Genomic DNA, 24,535 nt, shown 5'->3' with positions numbered 1-24,535 from the left:
TTTCTATAATTTGGATTTTAAATGTCCCCCCAAATGTCCATATGTTAATACCTATGTCCTCAAGTTGACATTATTGGGATGTGGTGGAACTTTCAAGGTAGGGGCTAATCAGAAGTCCTTAGATCATTAGGGATGTACACACAAAGCATAACATGGTGCCCAGTAACTTTCACATCCTCTTTTTGCTTGTTGACCACGAGGTGAGCAGTTTTGCTCTACATATATGCTACCACCAGGACATGTTCTCTCCTTACCACAGGCACAAAGCAATGAGCCTATTGGCTCCACCAGAATGGTAAGCTGAAATAACCCTTTTCTCTTTATGATTTAGCTAAGGTATCTTGTTATAGTGATGTGAAGTGACCAACACTACTGTTAGTCAGCAGTCAAACTTTGCCACACCAAGGAAATAAACTTATGACCTAGAGATCTGCTTGCTGCTTGACATACCACATCATCCAGAAAGAGCCAGCTTCATAGAATGTTGAAGTTTCTTTGTAAAGGCACACCTGATGTTCCATCTCAGATGCAATACTCTGAAAATATGAAGTCCTATCCTTCCAGATACCATCTATGCATTTACTCTGATATTTCATATGTGAATCTGGGAAATAACAGTCCAAATGTTCTACTGGTGTTCTAAAGGTTCCTGTCCCAGGAATTTGAGGTTTTGTGGATTTGGAATTCTAAATCACCAACGTGTGTATACCCTTTGTAGTAGACTAATAAGGTTCTCTTTCACCTTCCAACTGTAGCTGCGGCTTGAGCACTTTGGAATCCTTATGTAAACAAACCAGATGAGAAAATGAGTCTCCATGCTAACAAATTTAAGTGATCATAACCATCAGAAAAGAAATTTCCTTTTAAACACTGGGGCAAGAATATGTGTCATACCCATGTGAACTACCATGGCATGTCTTGATATTCACTTGCTTTATTAAAACTGTGAATGTACCTGTACAACAATTTCATACCCAGAAGGGAATAATAAACAAGGCTTTGATGACAGAGGAATGAAGTTTGAGTCACACACACCATTAATTAGGTCACTAAGATTTGAAGATAATTGATAATTAAAGGGAATTAAAAATGGAGGAGGGAGGGGATGAGTACTACTTGCAATGCTGAAATCTAGTGGAGTGACAGCCCTCCCTGTATTCTTCCCAGTTACCTCTGTCTTCTTTCACTCAGATACAAGAGCCCATAGGAATCATGGACGAATTACTTTTAAACTGTGTAGAAAGTTCTGTGTGCATACTGCAAAATATTATTTTTATAATTAGAAAATTAAAAACAGGGAATTATTATCATTCAGTATTTATTATTATGAAAAATCTAGAATTTGAAGAGAGGGAAAATGATCTAAAGATTTTTAGATGTCAAACAGGAGAACTTTATGCATAAAACCAAAGAAATAATATACATATTCTAAGTAAATTTTACAAGAACAAGTTCAGAGCTACTCAATGGATCCATTGAATTATTGACCACAGCTAAGGTAGTGTGATTCAGGGTTGCAAGCACTGTTATGCATTGGGTGAAAATGAAGAGGATGCAGTTTCCATATTGCTAGACACCCAAGACCAGACACTCTTTCTTGTTCTTTTATAGAGGAATATGAAACCCCTGCACCCAAACAAAACTAAATCACCCATTATGATAATAATAAAATTGTGCTAAGTAAGTAATTTAAGCATACTTCAGTTGCAAATATTTTTAAATACAAAATGAGGAGGAAGCATAAAATAATGAAAAGCAAAGGCAGAGATACTATCCTTGAGTTTATTTTTGAATCTCTAGTTTTTAAAAATCCAAACTAGAAGTAAGACCACAATAATTGGAGCCCTCAGGTGGTTTTCATTTTTTCTATAATTGGTTCTAATGGATATATAGAGAGAGGGAAAATTAGCTTAACAATTGAGATTAAAGCCTAACTTGGGGGGTGGTGCTGCATATATAGCCCAGGGGCAAACCACTTGCCTAGCAAGAGCAAGGCACTGGGTTTAACCCCCAGCACAGCAGAAAGCAAAATAAAACAAAACAAAAAACAAACTTAACTATCCCAGAATGTGTGAAATACAGAATGATGTAAGTAAGAGAGAGGTGAAGTTATGACAATGAAATGCAAAAAGAAATAATAAGAATGATAAACTCAAAACAGAGGAATAATGATATATTTCATTTTTATAATACTAGTCATACTTCCACGATAAAGCACTGGTGAGGAAAAAATATTCTAGGGATAAAGTGTTTATCCTCACGAGATATAGGGGTCTTAAAGGCATCAGGTGTTAGTCAGTAAATTATTTCTTTCTAGGCACTAAATGTCAGCCTGCTGCTCAGGAAGAATTAATTTAGTGTGTTATATCTTTAGAACATACAAGCTAATGTCAAATCCTGAAATAATTATCACATAATTAGTTGCATTAATAATAGTAATATATTTATGCTATACTCCATAGTCAGCAAGATTCCTCCAGCAAGTAACTCAGTAAGAATACGTTAAATACTTTGGAAGCTAATTAATTTTGTCAGTCTCTTAAGCACCATTTAACATGATAACATGATTTACTAGATGGCAGAAGTTGACCTAAATGAAACAAATGCAGCTCTATGATTCAAAATTACTGATTTTTTTGTTTCTGCAATTTTTACTCCAGAGTGAGCCTCACCTGAGAATAGCACTCTCACTGATCCTAAAGGGAAATACATTTGTTTGAACTGTTATCACTATCATTGTTTGAACTATTATCCTTTATATCAATTATTGTGACCAGTAATTGGTACTAGGTAGCTCCCATGGGCAACTTCTAATGATACCTTCAATTAATTAATTAGAAGTATGCACAAGGAAAATGTAATAGGAAAAACTTTAGTATCTTTGTATGCTTCTTCATACAAGTGTTCTTTTAAAATTCTTTTTAAATTCCACATCATTTTTAAAATTTTCATTACATATTTATTGTATATAATTCCTGAAATTAGATGTTATATTTATTTGGTCTTTTTCCTGATCACTATCAAGAAATACATTCAGTTTTTTTGTACACTTTGATTATGGAGGTAATTTTTAAAAACTCAAACCAAATTTTCAAATTTTGTTTTTATTTAGAAAAATCTATACTGAATTTGTGTTTTCCTAAGGAAATTCTAAGTTTCCTAGTTTTATTCCCTGGAAAAATAAAATCAAATAGAGTAAATTTGCATTAGACTTGCTTTTTATTACAATGTAGATTTATATTCCTTTAGGAAATACCTTTTAGTTATTTACTTAAGGAATACAACTGAACTATGCCAGTAAGTGGTAAAATCTGTAAAGGCAATTGTTGTGTATCTGTGTCTTTTTGACACTGAGCTCTATCCTTCAATATTTATGAATGCCAGAATAAATGATTACAGGTTTTTAAACATTATAATACAAGCAATATACATTTTGATTGATTGCATATAATTATTTGTTATGAAATATATAGTCAGTGGTGGTGACAATGTAAAATGTCATGTTCGCAATATAGCATGCTTGTAAAACAGAAATTATTTAAATCTTAATAAATATTCTGGTCAACTTAAAATGAAGTTAAAATGACAGAGACCATATTTTGGAACATGAATAGAAAATTATATTTAAAATTATAATATAAATGGGTAAAGTATTGAATCTTGGAAATCTGTAATATGTTTAAAAAAGTTTTTGAAATCTTCTGCCTCTTCCTCATAGATACTTTACTCAACTCTTTCTCCTAAACTTCTAAAATATTATAATTACCTCCTTGATTATTTCTCAAACCAAATGCTATAGCCCAGCAACTATTATCCAATTATCAGGAATTAAAGGATAGAAGGTGACCTATAAATCACGATTCCTTCCCTTAGAATACTTAGGAAGAAATGATCTAGTCACCTCTTTCTACACATGCCAATTGATTCTCTTCATAGCATTTATTAACAGAATGTTCTATGGAATGTTTTTAACAAGCCATACCTAATCTGTCTAGTTTACTTAAGGTAAACACACTGAAATTTATGAATGCATGGTTCCCTGGAAACTATTATTGCTAGATATATAATTATCAGAGTAATAAATGTTGGTATTTTTTGATTAGGCTGGTTATGAATTTATTGCCTCTCAGCTACAAATTCATCTTTTTAGACTGCTCTTAGAAATGGAGGTCATTTACAATATTTGTTTTTCCTGTGTCAGCTGGCAGAAAGTTTGTCACTAGAGTTTACAGGATAGAAACTGTTTTCTTTCCTATTTCTAATCTATTGGTTTTGCAGCTTGTAGCATTCACAGCTTCTTGAGTGCTTAACTTTCTAGGCACATAGCAGGTAGCAATACTAGTAGCAGGTGTGTGTAGGGGGTGGCTTCCTTGATGCCACCCATCTCTTTCTCTGGGTACAGCTTCTTTAATTTACAGTACCCTACTGTAAATTGCTCAACATCTCTCAAACCAGAGACTCCTAAGTTGCATGGCCCCTGCCTTCAGAAGCCAGCAGAAGCCTGCAATAAAGAGCTTTCCCAGGACCTCACATAGTGATTTCTGGAAGTCAGAAGGTGTGTTACTAGCAAGATCTACTGAGCAACTACCTGTGCCTTCTTTAAGAAAGTTGAGATCTCAACTCTGGGGAATCTGTGTTCTTCCTTAGGTAGTCTGTCTTACCCCTAAGGTGCTTCTTAAATTTTTTATTTCCATGTTTTGATCTCTCTTTACTTCTTACTTGCGAAGACTATGTTATTTTAGTCACCTTTTAAAGTTAATGATTCTTTTTTACTTTTTTTTTCTTTTTCTTTCTTTCTTTTCTTCTTCTTTTTTTTTTTTTTTTTTGCAGAAGTTCAAGGGATTGAACTCAGGGGCACTCAGTGGCACTCAAACACTGAGCCACATCCCAGTCCTATTTTGTATTTTATTTAGAAACAGGGTCTCACCTCACTGTTGCTGAGGCTGGCCTCGAACTTGCCATCCTCCTGCCTCAGCCTCCTGAGCCACTGGGATTACAGGCATGTGGCACTATGCCCAGCTAGTTAATGATTCTTAATATTAAACTTACTTTGTTAAGTGTGTGATTTTCTCCTGATTGGACCCAAGATGATACAACAATCTAACTCATTCTTTTTGTGAAAGTGATACTCCACTTATATCATGTAGACAGTGTGTGTCTTAATATGACAAAAAAGTTTCAAAGGGAGAGATTGGTTGCATTAGACTCTTCCACACTTGGCTTTTGTCTTGCAATTTTCTGGAACCTTGATGTTTTGATGAACTTTGATTCTGAGAAAGATACCTGATTTTTGTGACTATCCACAGTATGTGTCCATAACCACATAACTCCCCGACTTCTCATTCCAGAAGTCAGTCTGAATGAGACGACACCAAACCAATTAATGTCATTGTTCCTGAAAGAGTGAGAGAGATCTAGATAGTCTAATATCCACAATTTATTGTTCCAACTCAAAAGGGACATTTATTAGTTCCACCAACAACTCACTGGATAAAAATAGTTTTATGTGTTCCGCTCACTAAGAGAGAGCCAGACATAGCAGTATTATCAGGTTTCTGGTATAGGTGAGTAGAGCCATGTATAACTATTATAATGATACATATTGTAACTCCCCTTGGTTAAAATATCTGGCTATTTTGAATTCAAAGTAAGCATACCTTTTCCACCAAGAGGTGTGTCAGGTCCAGAATCTTGTTTGATGTGGTTAGTCTCTGTATCAGGGAGACCTAATCCAGATACTTACTAAACGACAAGACAAATACCCACTATACTACTCCCATTTGAAAAGAAAGAAGAGTGGAAAATGTAGAAGTTGCTGGTAGCAAACCGAAATCCCATTAGGCAGTGGTTATGAGGACCCTTCATTGTGGGTGAGGAATGTCCCTTAATTAGAACAGGTTTTCCTCTCAAAATGGGGAGGGTCTTGATATGATATTCCTCAGTGACCTTTGTCTCTGTCTTCTAAGGTTTTCTTTCTCCATTCTCCATTATTAATCAGATAAATTTTAAGTAGGCATTATGAATATATAAGATGCTTGTTTTAGGGGGCTGAGTGGTTTTCTCATATCTTTTTTTGCCAAGAGTTGCACTTACAGTCCTATTTGTGTACATTCATTATTTTTTCATTATTATTTAAATACCTGCTTGCAAGACTATGGAGGTCAGATCCAAGTCTTTCTATGCTTTTTTTTTTTTTTTGGCTCGCATGGCTATTTATTTTAGATTAATTCCTGATAATGTGAGCATATTTGTCTTCAATGGAGAAAACATATTTAGCTTTACTCAGGGTGAGTTTATCCAATCGGAAACTTAAACAGTGAAACATTTAAAAGTATAGGTTGTTTCAATTCTCTAAATATAAACAAAATTGTATATATCATACACATTTAGGATAATCTAGTGAGGTAAGTGCTAAGAAATTTCACCAAGGAGGCAACATTCTGTTTTCAATTATTTGGTCATCATAGCAAAAGCCAATTAAACAGCTTGAGAAAAGATTGTGAGCAGTTTCCACCATAAGATAGTATGTTTGCTCTTACTGCTACTCAATACTTCTTTCCAGTTATAAATCATTACTTTGATATTTTACTGAAGATTTTATAAAATTCACCAATAATAATTAGTCAAGTCTATGATGTAAAAAATTTCATCAGTATACCACAAAATGACTAGAAGTTTTGTACTATTTTCTGCCAAATAATGTGGAACTCCTCATTATTGATTAGTGGTGACTTATATCTAAGAACAAATCAATTAAATATTATTTTTCATATAAAATAATTATTCTCACTTAAAAACTTTATATAAACTCATCATTATCTAATTTATATAGATATACATTGTAAGGCTTAGGGAAGCGATTCAACAGGGAAAATATATCCTGACAGCTTAACTGTCTGAGAAAAGTAAATAGTTCTGTGAAGGAGCTAATATTCTACCCTCAACTAGAAAATAACAATATTCCTGAACCTTGATCCAGTTTAATAATATAGGGGATAAAAATGTTAGCTCACCATTTACTATAGACCTGCATGTGACTGAATATTTATATTCCTCAAATTTCGTAAGTTGTTAGGAGTTTGGGGTCTTTGAGCCATTCATGAATGAAATTATTGTCCTTAAATGAAAACCTCTCAGAGATCCAATGTCCCTTCTGCATGTAAATTTACAGCAAAAGTTTTTTTTCTTCAGGAAATGGAGTCTCACCAGACACCAAATCTTATGTCATCTAGATCTTGGACCTTCTAGCCTCCATAATTGTGAGAAATAAATTTATATTGCTGTAAGTTACTCTATCTATGCTATTTTTAAAAAATTATAGCCTGAACAATTTAGCATGATATCCCAAGGAATAGAAGTATAAATATGTATATATGTATAAGATTGATGACTAATCAGTGTGTGTGCACACGTGTGTGTGCATGCGTGCGCGCACACACATATACACACACTTCTGATAAAATCACTCAGTGTATATATAAATAAAACAGATTTCTGTTTTATCATAGAAGCTAGGAAGAGAGAATGAAATTCTTTACCCCATTTGTTTGCTTATACACTTTTTCCAGTTTGCACTCATACCCCATTGTTACTTCAGATTTTAATACCTGCTCTCAAGACTATGGAGGTCAGATCCAAATCTTTCTTTTCATAGTAACTTCAGGAGAGAAACAATGTAAGTAAATTACTTCAGTAGAAGAGAATGAGCAACAAAGAATAGCTAAAGAGAACAATCATTGTTGAAGAGATATTACTTTTTCTCACAAAAAACAAAATGCACCAAGTCAAATTGTATACTCATTTTTATAATTTCTAGGCCTCATGGATGATGGGGAGAAATAGTAGGAAAAACTATTTTACCTGGATCAACAGTATTTTGCTAGGGGATGCATCCTGGTAATGGTTGAGCCAAAATAATAATAATAAGAAGAAGAAGAAGAAGAAGAAAAGAAGAAATAATTGTATTGTTGACTTACAGATGACATTGAAAGTTCTCTTAGTGAAATATATTATATAGCTAATTATAATATTACATAAATGCAAACTTTAAAAATAGGATTATTGATAAGTTTTTTAAAAATTATAATATTAGTAATATTTAATATTCACTTGCCTATTTATCATTTTCATTTGAATCTTTTAGGAACCTTAAACACAATATGTCTCATATAAAATTCTTTTTACTGTCCACCATTGTCTGTTTTTAGTCAAATAACCCATGCCTCCACATCTGTAAATATCACCAATGCTTACCCAGTTATGGAACACCCAATCTAGGAGTCACAATTAAAAAATAATCTCACTCTTGAAATTTTAACAAAGGAGAGCAGGTGAAGTGTGAATAGAAGTCTAAATGATCCATCAACACCCCTTGTTTTGGAAAATCAATGAACATTTTTGGTTAACTGTAGGGAATTAAAAATCCCAGTAGGGTGCATCTCTTTTGTACATGTGTTTATTTGTGTGTAATTAGAGAGGCTTCAGCAAGAAAAGTGTGAGGACAAAGTGCTTACAAATCAGAAGAAACCCCAAAATAACCCCTAGAAAAGGCATCTCTCTTCATTACCTTGTGTATGTTTACTCAGGTTTTCCTGGATGAGACTATATGTCTCTGTTGAGCCCATTCCTGTCTCCAGAAGAATAATTCCCATAAAGCTATTCCATGAAGCAGGGAAAAAGACAAGGATAAGAAAAGAAGAGGAGGAAGAGGAAGAGCAGAAGGAAGAGTTAGGGATAAAAAGCAAAAGAGAGAGAGAGAGAGAGAGAGAAAGGAAAGAAAGAAGGAAGGAATCAGATGAAGCTCTCTGTAGGTGTTATGAGTGTAGAACATTCTATTCCTACCAGAAATAATAAATAAATTCATATGCACATACAAAGATAAGTGTGATACATATGCATAGAGAGGGTCCTTAACTTTTTTTAGCTGAACAACATGAATGAATGGTACAATGACTTCTCCGGGTTGCAGACTTCACAGAACACACTTATGTATTGCTATTATTTAAAGTAAAGAATATGGACAACTAGAGATTGACTACATTGAGTCCCTCTTTTGAATCATCAAAATCTTTGTAAAATTTCACATAATCATGTCTGGTTCATTAAACAGGTTAGGCCAGTTTCAAACCATTAATTTTGTAAGAAGTAGCCAAACTGTCTTGCAAACTGCCTGTACCATTTTACAAATGAATGAGAGTAATTTAGTATTTTTCCTCTTCAGTGAGAGCTAAATCTGTTTGTGACCTCAATGACAACATCCTCCTAATAGCAGTTTAAAATATATCACATATGCTTAATTCATTTCTTCTCATCTTCTCCTCCCCTTTCTTTTCCTTTAATGCTGTAATGTGTTTCGCTTAAAAAAATAGATTCTGAAAGTAATTTGTCCATTGAAAATTATATACTGTGGAATTAAAAATGTAGAAAGGAGTATACTGCACCTTTATCTACTACCTAGAGCATATAGAGACTGGTATTCTGTACTGCTTGAGTAATTTTCTTCTTGAATTTTGGAGAAACTGGTATCTTAAATCTGCTTCATGAGATATGTATTCTATATTAAGACAGCTTTAACATAGAGTTAATGTGGGGGAAATTCCTGGAGAAATGACTAATGAGAAAGATGTTGAGTAGCCAATTTCTTGCTCTGTTTATGATGCATTACATAGTCTGGGCAGAGACAAATTGCCTCCTCATAGTATTTTTCTTTAGGAAAGAGTTCTTCAAATCCATAAAATCCCTGGTAGAGATTAATAAAATGTAAAAAGAGATCGATTCAATAACAGAAAGAGTTAAATTCTAAAAATTCACTATATCCAGGTCAAAAGCCTTGACAGACTATTAATTTGGAGAGTAAAAAGTTCTGGGAAAAGAGCCAAGAGAGATCACAGGAAGATAAAGAGCTGTAAATCTTAAGAATGATGTTCTCTCTGCTTCTGCAGGACCACCTTACTTATCCTACTCTTTTTAAATTTAAGGATATTTGCCTTTTAAACAGAAAGGCAGATGGTTGGGAGCTATCAAGGGTAAGGGCAACAAAGCTTAATCTTTGCTTCTAGATTCATTAAAATATCAGAAATGGCTTGTAGGACCCTAAGCTGTACTCCAAAGTTCAGGTATTTAGTATGAAAGTTTCTTCATTTATTCATTTTTAATGGCAAGATTATGATAGGAAAGAAAGTCTACTACAATTTTTGGAGGAAATAAAGAGGCATAAATCTGAGATTGTAGCTTGAGATAATTAGGAATGTTATATGCTTCCCTGAGTGTGTTTTTTTTTTTTTTCAATTATGCAGATGTTGCAAAAGGACCACTCTTTTGACTAATTAGAGCACATAGAGTACAGGCCACTGATAATTGAACATTCTAAATAGAATGTGGCAGGGACTCTAACCCTTAGCAAAATTCTAACCTTCAAACAAATATAGTAAGTAATAGGATTAGTGAGTAGAAATGGAATGGTGGCATATATTTTGAAGGAAGTAGGAGTGATCTTATTCCCTATTTATGAGTTAGTTGTCTAGATAACACTTAGGGGATACTTTTACATATCAAAAACTAAATAAATAGGTGTTGTTTATCGATAAAAGGGTACCTGATATAACATTTATTTTGAAATATCTTTCTGCATCCCAATTTTTCTGGTGGAAGTCAATCATCTGAGAAATGCATTAAGTTCAAAGCAAGTTCATGTTGGCTTAACAATAATAATTTCACATTATTTTGGCAAGCAAAAGAAATTCATATTTCCTGTTTTATTATGTCAATAGATTGATAGTTTCAAAATCTGAAAAATAAAACTACAAAGAGATAGACATTGAAATTGATTTCTTTGGGATATAAAATCTGAAACAGAAATTCATACTTGGAAGATTGTGAAATGCTCTTTTCATGAACATTGTAGAGGACGCAGAGAAGAAAAATTGTCAGAACAAGAATTTTCAATAAGATTCAATTATAACAAAAGTCTCAACTAATCATACTCAGAGTTCTGGATGAGGATAAACCTTCAAACTTGTCCTGAACTGAAGAAAGGCAGCATTTCTTTATATCTCATGCTTTGACCAGTCATTGAATCCTGACTTCTTGGGTAAAAGTGTACAATTTTGGACAAGAAAATTTTTTTCAGATAACAGTAATTTCTAGAAAGGGTGTCACCTGATTGGTGTCAGCTGTCACCAGGGCCTGAGGAGAAGGAATTATTCATTCTGGTAGCCAGGGTTCTCTAAGAAACTCGGAGAGTATTCACTCGGCCACTCCTAGTGTGTCCTGGAAGCATTTTTTTTTATATGTTAGGAAAATATATTTTCCATAATAATAATCAGATGATTGTCCTAGAATAATTATGTGTTGATGTTTACTAGGATCAACTAATGCCCCTGGTGCTACACATGTTGGTATCATATTCCTGTTATTATATATTTGTAACTGCAGATTTTACTTACATTATTATCCCTATTCTATTACCAAGTATAGATTCCCTTTATTTTTGGATTGCAGTTCTGTTAGTCTCAAGAGGTTTACCTGATGGTTTCACTAAGAACATTATCCCTGTGTGGTCTTAGCTCCTGATCAAAAAGTACTTCTCAGACTGTCGTTACTAAACTTTTCTTTCCCTTTTACTGTCAAAATTCATCAAATGAGAGATGTGCAAATAAGTCATTTGAATTCTTCAATGTGTACAGTGTTAGTCCTACTAAGTTCTGATGAGTGAGATTAATAATTCCTACAAGGAAAGTGATTTGTTTCCTTCCCTACTGTTCTCTTGGAGAGGGGTGCTGAAACGAGGGAATGACAGCATAATTTAATTGGAATCTTGTTATGATCTGTAATGGGATCATTTTTCTATTGGGATCCAAGGCCCCTAAACAAAGCCTACAGTTGCATGGATGGTGTGTTTTCCTTGAAGAAAAGAAGGACAGTGAAACACCATGTCACTGAATCTCCTTTCCATTCCCCAAAATCTAGCTACTTTAAGGAAACAAAGAGAGCAAGTCTGGGCTAGAATGTACAAATATATGTTACCTTGAAGGACCTAGCTTTCACTCCTGTATGCTGGAAATTAGGACAAGTGAGTGTTATCTTTAGAGATCTGCTTTCTTGCATGCATGCCAAGTTCCTTGGGGTTCTGATTACACAATGGCACAAAGTAAGCTAAGCTGATGCTGCTTCTGTAACCTCACCTATAAATACCCCCTCTCCATTGTAACTGATACAGACAAGAGCACCACAGAGAGGGAAGTGCTCATCCAGGCAACTACCCTTGAAAGAAGCATCATTGAGGGGTAGAAGGTGCTACATTTTGGTGATGCATGCATCTACTATGTAAAGACAGAGATATACTTGTCCAGCCCATTTCCAGTAAATCTTTGGGCAAAGTACCTCACCAGTCTATCATCAGTGGATCCCCGATAAGTGTTTCTTAATAAACCTCATATCCAATATCCTATCTCTGGATGTCTTCCTCAGTCTCTTGAGAACTTATTCTACTGCCCTACACAATTCAACTATGAATTTTATAGGTGGGAATTCCAAATAACTCTCAAGTATGTTATTTGAGAACACTGATAAGTGAGGGTTATTTATGATGCCATGATTGCAGACTCATGTATTTTACAATTAACAGCACAGGACTTCATAATTCTCATTAATTTAGAATATAGACTTTATCCTGGCATATAGTGCCCACCCTCATAGAGCATCATATGCATATGGCCCTCAGCTTTACCTTCAACAGGACATATCTTTGCTTTATTAATGCAGCACACTGGGTACTAAATGGTGCAGTACATGAAAGGCCCCATGGATCATAATTTATGCATTGCAAAAAAGTTTATATAAATTTGGCCCTTTAATTCAATTCATTTTTATGAAGGATCCTCTGTTAAGGAATGAAACACTTTACAAACCTTGGTTAGTGGTATAGTTATGGAGTTGTGTGCAGAAAAGTCAGTCCTATACTTAGTAGGTGTTGATTCAGTCAAAATGAATTGTCACACCTTTGGGGACTGAATGAGTCCAATGTAATCTCTCCTTGTCATAACAAAGTGGATAGTTTATTCTCTTTAAGAATAGTAACATACCGAGAGTTCATCATTGTTCCCTGTGGTTGGCAGGTTGGATATGAGGCAATTACAGTGGCTACTCTACCACTTCATGTTCATCACTATAGTTCTGTTGATGTCTCTTTCCCTTGGTCTTCTACTATTTGTCATTTAAGGACCAGCCAAGTCAAGCCATTCATTCTGTATGTATGTGCATGTTTGTGTGTGTGCACGGACTTCTCTCCCTTTATAAAGTATGGGTCCAAATGCAATGCAAAAACTGATCATCAGGATGATTTTCAGGCTCCACTGTTTTTCAAAGTCAAGTAAAAAGGGTTCTGTTTTACTCAAAATGTATTTTTAGCTTGTGGTGACATTTCAGTTCAGTCCACATACCATACTAAGACAATTCATGCATAAAACAATCAGAGTCATTTTACTCCTCCACCTGATAATTATATTGGAACCACTAAAAGGACATAGCCATGAGCTGATGGACCAGCCTCGGTATAACCTTGGCTACCTGCTCACTCATACAGTTGACCTGAAATCTCCAGTCGTATAAACTAGATCCACCCTTTTTTTCTAACCATACAGTACTTCCTGCTCCATCCAGTTTTATTGGACACAACAGTTCATGGATGTCAGCTCAGGACACATGGTCATTGATATTCTTTGGTCAAGCACTTCATCTCTACAAGAACTCTCTGTTTTGCTAAGAGTTGATTTGGGGAGGTGTGATGTTAAGCATTAAAACTCCTTTCTACATATGGTTATAGAGTAAAAAACAATCACATGTATTGAAAAGACAACACTTTCTTCATTTATCTAAGGGCCACCTTTGTCACAAATCATGTGCCCCTATATAGAAGCGTGTCCTTCAGTGTTCTTCCTCTGTTTACAGGTCTATTTTTCTGCTCTTGTACAAATATTATACTGAGTCAATCATTCTAGCTTTATAATAACTCCTAACATCTGCTAGAACAATGTGTTTTTTTTAATTTAGGGTAAATACAATTCAGGTTATTCTGCATAAATACCTATAGGACAAGGTCTAAAGTTCTACATTGCTAATAAACTTACACATGACTCTGATATTAGTAAACTGCGGACCACACTTAGAAAAATGACACAATAGAGTGAATCTTACAAAGATGTTCTTTTTCTGTATGTATTTACCTGTGTTTTGTTTCATTTTTCTATTTTGCCTTTCCATTTTTCAACTAATCAAGTTATGCTTACCCCAAAACAAAAACAGAAGCAGCAACAAGAAAAATAAAATCCTGTTAGAAATTCTCTTTTGACTAAAACTTCATAAATTGGTTAGCTATGAGGAATCCACAGCTATAAATACTATTTGCCAATTAATGGGAATAGTACATATTGCCAATGATTTCATTCATTATTTTTAGTTGGGTTTTATGGAACAATCTTATAATTCATTAATTATAATTGTTCCTACATTTTTATACTTTTATGAAACTTTAAATGCCATAATTCTTTAATTTTCTGTTTGGTGTTGTGCTCTAAAGCGTATAATTTTTAATACATTTAACATTATTTCCTCTGCTATATTTAATATGCTACCTAGATGATAGAAAAATGATTCACTAAAATGCTTAGAATCTTGCAAAACTTTCAAGAGCATTTGTTTTATTGGCTTACTTTATAATTATTCATATATCAAAAAATTTTGCTCAATATTAAGAGATCTATAAATAATATAAAGCTATTAATAATATATTCTCCATTTAAACTTGAATTGCTTAGATTAATTCTTCTCTTGTCATTCCTGATAAGTTTATGACTTAGAAGAATATGAGTTTCATTAACATTTAAAAGGAAAAAAACATTGACTCGATTAAATATTTTTCTGATTTTAAATACATCTACAGAATATATTTTCAAATAACACTGAATGTTAGATCTTACCATCCTTGAATCATTTTATTTTGATTGATATAAAGACACATCAATTTAAAAATGATGTGCCTAAGAGTAATGCCTAATCCAATACTCTTCAGCAGCTCATTTATTTTTACCTCATTTTGTTGTATGAATGGAAAATTGTTGTAATGGTTAAGATTGCCTTTGGAAACAAAATTTCATCAGCTTTTATTAGAAGCCCTTCGATAAGAAGTGAGTTTTGAGATAGTATGTTTCTTTCACTTTAGAGATTATTAAGGCAATTGATTAAGGCTATGATACTAAAATACCTTTAGAAAATAATGGGAAAACAGTGAAACTAGATGCAATGATTTTATTGTAACCTCAAGCTATTCTCTGAATATATAAATTGCTATTATTCTTCAGTATTCTGTGATTAGAGAAGAAAAGTGACAACAGAATAAAAGTTGCATTTTGCTTTATACCATTTATTTGTCATGATGCATATACTTTAAAAAGGAACTGGAAAAAAGAAGTGAATGCCACTATTATAGGGAATTTTATCTCTTTATTCCCCATAATTTATTTTAAAAATAGACAAATCTCAGTCTCAGAGTTCTCAAAGTTACTTGAAGGACACTGTGCTTAGAAAAATCTTGAAGTCATATTTTTATTATAAACTTACTTGGAAATAATTAGATTAATATTACCCATTAAATGTAAGTTAAAACACTTTTTAATCAAAGCTGAGTATTGTTTTATTGTACTGTTAAAACATAAATTAAGAATCTAATATTCCACTGCTTTACTCAAATACAAATGTTCAAAAAGCAAGTCTACTTCTCTTTGTAGTTACTTTCTAAAATTTTCTTGATTTTGTCTTTTGTGAGTACAAGTTTCAAATTTTGAAAAACCCAATTTCTATTCCTTTTTTTTCATGGTTGGTGTTTTGATCTTCCTAGGAAATACTTTCTACAAAGATAATTGCTTTATTTATTTTGACTTTATAGTTTTAACATTTCAAATTCAACCAATTTATTATTTATTTTGAACCTGATTTCATTGTTTTATGTCCTTATATTTATATAAGGTGTTCATAATCAATATGTTAATTTCCACCAGAAGCCTGCTGGGATTTCAACAAGGATGGAATTCCAACTAATCATTATATGGAGAATTTAAATTATGACATTGAGTCTTCTAATCCATGAATGTGACATTTGTCTAAATTAAAAAAAAAAAAAACTTTTAAATTATTTTTCAGCAATGTTTGTTGGTTTTCAGTATAATGGTCTATAGTATTATAAAATAGTTGGTATTTTCTTTTTATCCTGTTGCAAGTAGTATTTTTCATTAAAATAACTTTTTTAGTTTTTGTAGCTGAGTTATACAAGGAAATTTTTCAAAAATTAAATAAATGGACTGTCTTCGCCAACCAGCAGACCCACTCCAGAGCCCAGGCCCCATCCCAGGACAGCCTCCACTGCCCCATTTGGGAGCCCATGCCCAGGTTAGGCCCAGAACTACCCCTTGAACCCACCTGGGACCCCAGGCCTAGCCCACCTCCATCTTGGGACACTCGAGTCATTGCCATAGCCCTCCCAGTGCAGTAGCCTCCACTTTTCAACAACAGCTACATCTCAAAACAGGCAGCCAAAGCCATTGTAAAGCCTAGCCTTTCATCCCCATCTCTGAAAGTGGTTGCATCCATTATGGGACATCCCTTTTGCTAACTTGAGATACCTCTGTTATTGCCGCCACCATCTTTCGTTGCAATAGCATCCGTCACGCGACACCAGCAGGGTCTAGAAGCCCAACACGAAGGTGAGGTACAGATAATCTGCATGGATAGTACAAGATTTTATGGTATAAACCGTAAGACCTCAGATTCACACTGCCAGAAAGGAAGACACATAGACAAAATGGAAAAACAAGGGAAGAAAGTGCCTCAACAAACCAGGATACTACAATAATAGAATCCATGGACAGTGCAGTTGATGAAATGTCAGAGAAGTAGTTCTGAATATACATAATTTAAATTATGTGTGAATTAAAGAAATAGCTAAATGAGCAAATACAGGCAAAAATTGATCACTCCAACAAGGAGGTAAGATAGCAAATACAGGCAACCATTGATCACACCAATAAAGAGATTAGCGATCAAATACAGGTAAAAAAGATAACTTCAAGAAAGAGATAGAGTTCCTCAAGAAAAAAACAATCAAAAATTCTTGAAATGAAGGAAACAATAAGCCAAATAAAAAACTCAATATAAAGCATCACCAAAATGCTAGATCACTTGAAAGAGAGAACATCAGATAATGTACACAAAGTATACAATCTAGAAAATAAAGTTGACCATACAGTGAAGAGGATAACCATGAGCAGAACATCCAAAAATTATGGGATATCATCAAAAGACCAAGACTAAGAGTTATTGGGAGAGAGGAAGGCACAGAGTTTCAAACCAAAGGAATGCACAATCTCTTCAATTAGATAATATCAAAACATTTCTCAAACATGAAGGATGAATTGGAAAATCACATACAAGAGGCTTACAGGACACCAAATGTACAAAATTACAACAGATCTATACCAAGGCACATTATAATAAAAATCCTTAGCCTACAGAATAAGGATAGAATCTTAAATACCACGAGAGAGGGATCAGATCACTTATAGAGGGAGATCCATTCATATCTCTCAGCAGATTTTTCAACCCAGACTCCCAAAGCCAGGAGATCATGGGACAACATATACCAATTTCTGAAAGAAAATAGATGGCAACCAAGAATCTTATATCCAGCAAAATTAAACTTTAGATTTAAAATAAATAAAAACCTTTCATGATAAGCAAATGTTAAAAGAATTTACAGTGAGAAAGTCTATACTACAGAGCATCCTCAGCAAAATATTCCAGGAGAAAGAAATAAAAAACAACAATGAAAATCACCAAAGGGAGGAACTGCTCTAAAGGAAAGGCTAATCAAAGGAGAAATCAAGTCAAGTTAAACCCAAAATGTCTGGGAATACAAATTACATTTCAATAATAACTCCGAATGTGAATGGCCTAAATGTATCAATTAAAAGACATAGAATGACAGATTGGATTAAAAAAAAAGACCCAACAATATGTTGCCTTTAAGAGACTCATCTCACAGGAAAAAACCTCCTCAGACTGAAGGTGAAAGTGTAGGAAAAAATGTACCACTCACATGGACCACACAAATAAGCAGGGTTTTCCATCCTCAGATAAAATGGACATCAAACCAAAGCTTGTGAAAAGGGATAAAAAAGGACATTTTATGCTGCCTAAGGGATTCATGCACTAACAAACCATAACAATCATAAATATCTATGCCCCGAACAATGGGACATCTATTATGTCAAAAAAAAAAAAACAACATTTCTCAAATACAAGAACCAAATTACCACAACACAATAATACTAGGTGACTTTAATACACCTCTCTCATCACTGGATAGATCTTCCAAACAAAAACTAAACAAAGAAACTATAGAACTTAATAATACAATCAATAAATTGGACTTAACTGACTATATATAGAATAATGCACCCATCAACAAGTGAATATACTTTCTTCTCAGCAGCACATGGAACCTTCTCCAAAATAGGCCATACATTATGCCACAAATGAAGTCTTAGAAAATACAAAAAATAGAGATACTACCCTGCATACTATCAGACCCTAAAGGCATGAAATTAGAAATCAATAATAAAAGTAAAAAGGGAAGGTACTCTAGCACTTGGAGACTAAACAATATGCTATTGAATGACACATGGAAAACAGAAGACATCGGGGAGGATATAAAAAAATTCTTAGAAGTAAATGAGGATTTCAATACAACTTATCAAAATCTGTGGGACACTATGAATACAGTGCTAACAGGAAAGTTCATTGCATTAAGCTCATTCATTAATCAAAGAAAAAGCCAACAAATAAATGACTGGCCATTACATCTTAAAACCCTAGAAAAAAGAACAAACCAACCCCAAAAGTAGAAGATAGAGAATAATTAAAATCAGGGCAGAAATCTATGAAATTGAAACAAAAGAAACAATTTTAAAAATTGATCAAAAAAACGGTCATTCTTTAAAAAAAAATAAAAATAAAATGGACAAAATCTTAGCCACCTTAATGAAAAGGAGGAGGGAAAAACTCAAATTACTAAAACTTGTGAGAAAAAGGAAATATCATGACAGACACTATTGAAAGACAGAAGACAATTATAAACTATTTTGGAAATTCGTACTTCAGTAAAATAGAAAACTTCAAGAACACCGACAAATTTCTAGAAGCCCATGATCAACCCAAAATGAGTCAAGAGGACATACACAATTTAAACAGATCAAAAATTTTAAGCAAGGAAATTGAAGATGCCATCAAAAGTCTACCAACCAAGATAAGTCTGGGACCAGATGGATTCACAGCTGAGTTCTACAAGACCTATAGAAGAATTAATACCAACACTCCTCAAACTATTTCTTAAAATAGAAAAGGAAAGAACCCTTACAAACTCATTCTATGAAGCTAGTATCATCATGATACCAAAACAAGGCAGAGACACATCAAGGAAAGAAAATTTCAGGCCAATATACCTGATGAATATTGAAGCAAAAATTCTCAATAAAATTCAGGCAAATTGCATACAAAAACATATTTAAAAATAGTGTACCATAATCAAGTGGGGTTCATTCAAGTGATGCAAGGTTGGTTCAACCTTGGAAATCAATAAATATAATTCATAACATCAATAGACTTAAAGATGAGAATCATATCATTATATCAATGGATGTAGAGGAAGCATTTGACAAAATATAGTACCCTTTCATGTTCAAAACATTAGAAAATCGAGGGATAGTAGAAACATACCTCAACATTGTAAAAGCTATCTATGCTAAACCCAAGGCCAATGTCATTCTAAATGGAGAAAAAATAGAAACTTTTGCTCTAAAAACTAGAACAAGACAGGTATGCCCTCTTTGACCACTTCTATTCAACACAGTCATTAAAACTCTAGCCAGAGCAATTAGACAGATGGAAGAAATTAAAGGGATACAAATAGGAAAAGAAAAAAATCAAACTATCGTTATATTTGCTGATGACATGATTCTATATTTACAGGATCCAAAAAACTACATGAGAAAACTTCTAGAATTAATTAATGAATTCAACAAAGTAGCAGAATATAAAATTAATAAATCAATACCCATAAATCAAATGCATTTTTATACATAAGTGATGAATGCCCTAAAAGAGGAATTAGGAAAACTGTCCCATTCACAATAGCCTCAAAAAAATAAAAGAAAAACCTTGGGAATCAACTTAACAAAAGAGGTGAAAGACATCCACAATGAAAACTACAAAACACTAAAGAAAGAAATTGAAGAAGACCTTAGAAGATGGAAGGATCTCACATGCTCTTAGATAGGCAAAATTAATATTATCAAATGGCCATACTAACTAATAACCAAAGCCTTATACAGATTCAATGTGATTCCCGTTAAAATCCCATTGTCATTTCTTATAGAAATGGAAAAAGCAATCATGAAATTCATTTGGAAAAATAAGAGACCCAGAGTAGCCAAAGCAATCCTTAGTAAGAAGAGTGAAGCAAGAGGCATCACAATACCAGACCTTAAACTATACTACAAATCTATACTAACAAAAACAACATTGTATTGGTACCAAAATAGTCATGTAGAACAATGGTACAGAATAGAAGACAAAGAGACAAACCCACATAAATAGAGTCATCTCATACTTGACAAAGCCTCCAAAAACTTGGAGAAAAGATAGCCTCTTCAATAAATTGTGCTGGATATCAAAATAAAAATAAACTCCAATCTCTTACCATGCACAAAACTCAAAGTGGATCAAGGACCTAGGAATTAGGGCAGAGACCCTGCAACTAATAGAGGAAAAAGTAGACCCAAATCTTTCACATGTTGGATTAGGCCCCAAATTCCTTAACAAGACTCCTAAAGCAGAAGAAATAAAATCAAGAATTAATAAATGGGATGGATTCAAACTACAAAGCTTCTTCTCAACAAAAGAAACAATCAATAAAGTGAAGAGAGCCTACATTTTGGGAGCAAATTTTTGCCACACGCACATCAAAGCACTAATCTCCAGGATATATAAAGAACTAAAAAACTTAACACCAAAAAAGCAAACAACCCAATCAATAAATGGGCTAAGGAGCTGAACAGACACTTCTCAGAAGAATATATGCATTTGATCAACAAATATATGAAAAAAAAAGGTTCAACACCTCTAGTAATTAGAGAAATGCAAATCAAAAGTACTCTAAGATTTGGTCTCATGCCAGAATGGCAGTTATCAAGAGTAGAGACAACAATAAATGTTGGTGAGGATGTCATGGAAAAGGCACATTCATACATTGCTGGTGGGATTGTAAATTGGTGCAACCAATCTGGAAAGCATTATAGAGATTCCTTAGAAAACTTGGAAGGAACCACCATTTGACCCAGCTATACCACTCCTTCGTCTATACCCAATGGTCTTAAAATCAGCATATTATAGTAATGCACCCACATCAATGTTTATAGCAGCTCAATTCACAATTGCTAAACTGTGGAAGCAACCTAGATGCCCTTCAATAGATGAATGGACAAAGAAACTGTGGTATATATACTCAATGGAATATTACTCAACACTAAAAAAGAATAAAATTATGGCATTAGAAGGTAAATAGATGGAGTTTGAGAATATCATGCTAAGTGAAGTAAGCCAATCCCCAAAAAGCAAAGACCAAATGTTCTCTCTGATAAGTGGATGCTGATTCATAATGGGCAAGGGGAGGGCAATGGGAAAAATGGAGGAACTTTGATGGAGCAAAGGGGAGGGAGGGATGGGGAGGTGATATGTGGGTAGGAAAGATGGTGGAATGATATGGGCATCATTACCCTAGGTACATATATGACTGCACATTTGGTGCCATGGTACATCATGTACAATCATAGAAATGTAAAATTGTACTGCAATTGTGTACAATGAATCAGATGCATTCTGCTGTCATATATACCTAATTAAAATAAAATTAAAAAGTTAAATAAATGTATTTATTATATTACCTATTATTTTCTATACAAAAATTATCGACATGTAGAATTTTTACTTCTTTCTCTTCATTTTCTTTGATTATTCCATTAATTTTTCATTTTGTCCCATGATTAATAGAAATATTGAGATCATATACTCTTGTCTTAGTCCACAAATTAGAAAAAAACCCATATTTCTGAAAGAATAATATTAGTTGCAAAGAGTTTATGCATAATCTATACTAGCCTGATGAAGTTAACTATTGCTATATAAAGAGAAAGGTTTTTCAATTAAAATTTGTTTTTGAAATTTATCAATAATTCCCTTGGATATGTTAAGATGATTAAAATTATTTTTCCTTGATGAAGTGGAATATACATTTACTTGATGTGGGATATAAAAAGTTCCTTCTAGCACTGGGATAGAACCATACCTAATTTTGTTTAAATTTTTTTTATATTTTTCACAATTTAATTAATTATTATTACTTTATTAGAAGTTTTATTTTTATGTTCACATTAGTTAAATAGAAAAAAAATGAAATAATTTGTGTATTATTTAATTGCCTTCTATTTTTGAACATGTTCATCTAATACTACTAGATTTTATTATTAAATATTTCATAAAATATACGAGGGAAGTCACCTGAGCCCTAGAATTTCCTTGTAGAAAGTTTTAGAATGACAACTTCTTTAAACATATGTAGCCCTTAAAGTTTCTAATTCTTCTGATACCAATTTGGCTAAATTGTGTTTCTAATACTTCATTCATGTCATTCAGATTATCAAAATTTATAACATTAAGATTTTTCTCATGTAGGTATTATTCATTTGAGGTCCATATAATATGTAAAGGTGCCTGCTTCACATCTAACATTAATAATTTATTTCTTCTTTTATTTTTTAATCTCAATAAACTATATTAGGGATTGAATTTAATATTTTTCATTCATGGGCTCCTTAAATTTAATTTTTTAAGTTTATTGACGTATAAATAATATTGGCATTCTCACTCATCCTTCTACTTTTTACTTATACATATACTTTTATGGTGAATTTATAGATTCTTAAGTGGTACATTACATAATTAATACACAATTGTTGTTTAGGTATTATGATATTTAGTTATTGAGTTTCCATTCTTAATAATTTCTGTCTTTCCACAAAATTTTGCTATGTAACTAATAAGATGATAGTGTTCTTTATGTCCTTTTCATACTTACAGTACTAAAATCCTTGTGAACTAATTCCAACATATGAGATACCTCTTTGTGTGTTCCTACTTAACAGCAATTTTCCCTCTATCTCCATTTTATCTATCTGTCTGATCAACTCCACTGGCAGCAATTAAATTACTTGTGATACTTGTGGAATCTGCTAGGAACAGTGTTTTTTAAGGATTGGTCCTGTCTTTAGTTATAGTTCATGGACTTTAGTAGAGAAGTATCCTTATTCCCACATATGACTTTTGTACAACTAATAACAATCGGAGGGCTCCGTGAGATTTCTCTATACTGGCTGAGCTTTACACTTCTTCTTCTTCTTCTTCTTTTTTTTTTTTTTTTCCAGAAATGCATCAGCAACCACTTACTGCTTTCTTCCAGGACCTCCATGAATGTGACAGACAAGCTCCTGGCCAAAGTCTTTAGAAGAACCATTTTACAGATTTCTCTGTGGGTTTACCTCTGTGTAAATTTGCTTTCTCCAATAATTCACTTCACAAATTTCAACCAGCTGACAAGATCTTATCTTCCATTTCTGCACCTCATCTCATCTTGTGATCTGCCTCTTGGTTAGGAATTTGTGTGGAGAATGAAATACAGGGTGAATGTGAAATGCACAACGTGGAAACTACTTCTCTTCTCTGCTACATATTGTTTGGTGCCAGAAAACAGTTCCTTAATATGTATGTGCAGTTTTGCTGTTATTTAAGGTGACAGGTAAGCCCAACATCCATATTTCACCTGAGCTACAGCTATAAAAGTAGTCATATTTTTAACATCACAAGAAAAAATAGAAAAGGTAATTTTCTGATTACAGTAAAGAAACTGAGCCAAGCCTTTGCCTAAATACTACAGAATATTACAGAAACTAATTGCACACACATAATTCATAGACAATTTTAAAGGCCTAAAATTAATCTTACCTAAAATTATTTTGGGAAAAGAGAATTAGAAAATGTATCAAAGTAGAATATTCACACAAAAAATATACTAAAAATATCAAAGCTCAAGTACACCATTTTAAAATAATTGAGACATTAAGATTTTTACATAAAATATAAAAATATGATACTGGTTCAATTTCTTTTCTCTGAAAGACTTGGAATCAGAAACACTTTTTAATTGAGAATATTCACATATATATAATGGAAATATGCTGGTGATGGTATTAGGGTGTAATCACAATATATATGAGTCATATAATCCTTATATACATAGCCTTAAAGTAATTTTATACAACAATTTCCTGCACCTATATTTTGATTACAAACTATCACAGGAGGTCAGGTGTGGAAT

Source organism: Marmota monax, unplaced genomic scaffold (assembly GCF_021218885.2).
Source record: "Marmota monax isolate L192 unplaced genomic scaffold, Marmota_monax_Labrador192_F-V1.1 WCK01_AAM20220418_F8-fsc00003, whole genome shotgun sequence".
Classification (NCBI taxonomy): domain Eukaryota; kingdom Metazoa; phylum Chordata; class Mammalia; order Rodentia; family Sciuridae; genus Marmota; species Marmota monax.
This window is presented reverse-complemented; position numbering follows the sequence as displayed.